We start from the raw sequence: 1,020 nt of genomic DNA, 5'->3' as shown, positions 1-1,020 counted from the left end.
CCTAGTACCACGACCCCTTCTAAACCCAGCCTGGACTTCTGGCAGTTCTCTGCTGATGTGCTGTGCACAAATGAAAATACTTTTCAAAAATATTTGTTGTTGTTAGGTGCTGTTGAGTCGAGTATGACTCATAGCAACCCTATGAACAGCAGATCTGAACCCCATCATATCCTGAGCCATCTTTACACTTCCTGACACGCTACAGCCCATTGCGACAGTCACTGCACAAATCCAGTTGGTCTAGGGTCTTCCTCTACTTCACTGACCCTCCACCCTTCCCAGCGTGATGTCCCTCTCCAAGGAATAGCACCTCATAGCAATATGCCTGAAGCATGTGAAGCGAAGCCTCATCATCTTTGCCTCCAAAGAGCCGTCTGGCTACATTCCCTTCCAGACATATTTGTTTGTTCTTTTGGTGGTCCATGGGATGTTTAGTTCTCTTCTCCAACTTAATTTTTAAAAAGATGGAAGTTGTCAAGTACTTCCTTTTCCTTGGATTCAATAAACGTTCATGGAAACATCAGTTAATAAATCAAACAGCATGTTGTCTTTGGCAACTCTTCTGCCAAGTCTTTGAAATGCTAAAGAGCAAGGATGTCAGTTTAAAGACTAAAGTCCGTGTGACCCAGGCCATGATTATATTTTCAATTGTTTTATTCCTGTATATATGAAAGTTGGATACTGAATAAAGAAAACTAAAGAAAAATGGGTGCCTTTGGAGTATAGTGTTGCCAAAAAACAATGAATTTAGAATGGACTGTTTGAGGGAGCTCTGGAGGCCTAGTGGTAAGAATCTTCACTACAGTCCCGAAAGCATGAGGTTCGAATGCACCAGTTGTTCCAGGGCAATCTGCGACCATTGCTATTCACTGCCTCTGAAAACCTGTTGGAGGGTCAGCTATGGGTCGGTACTGACTTGATGATACACAATAATTTAAGTTGTGGTGTTGGAGAAGCTTACTGAATATCTCATGAATTGCCAAAATAACAGCTATTTGGAGAAAGTGCAACCAGAGTGCT

This window comes from Elephantulus edwardii, unplaced genomic scaffold (genome assembly GCF_000299155.1).
Source record: "Elephantulus edwardii isolate Elephantulus edwardi_28Jun2011 unplaced genomic scaffold, EleEdw1.0 scaffold00033, whole genome shotgun sequence".
Lineage (NCBI taxonomy): Eukaryota > Metazoa > Chordata > Mammalia > Macroscelidea > Macroscelididae > Elephantulus > Elephantulus edwardii.
The sequence above is the reverse complement of the archived record's forward strand: the minus strand, read 5'-3'. Positions refer to the sequence as shown.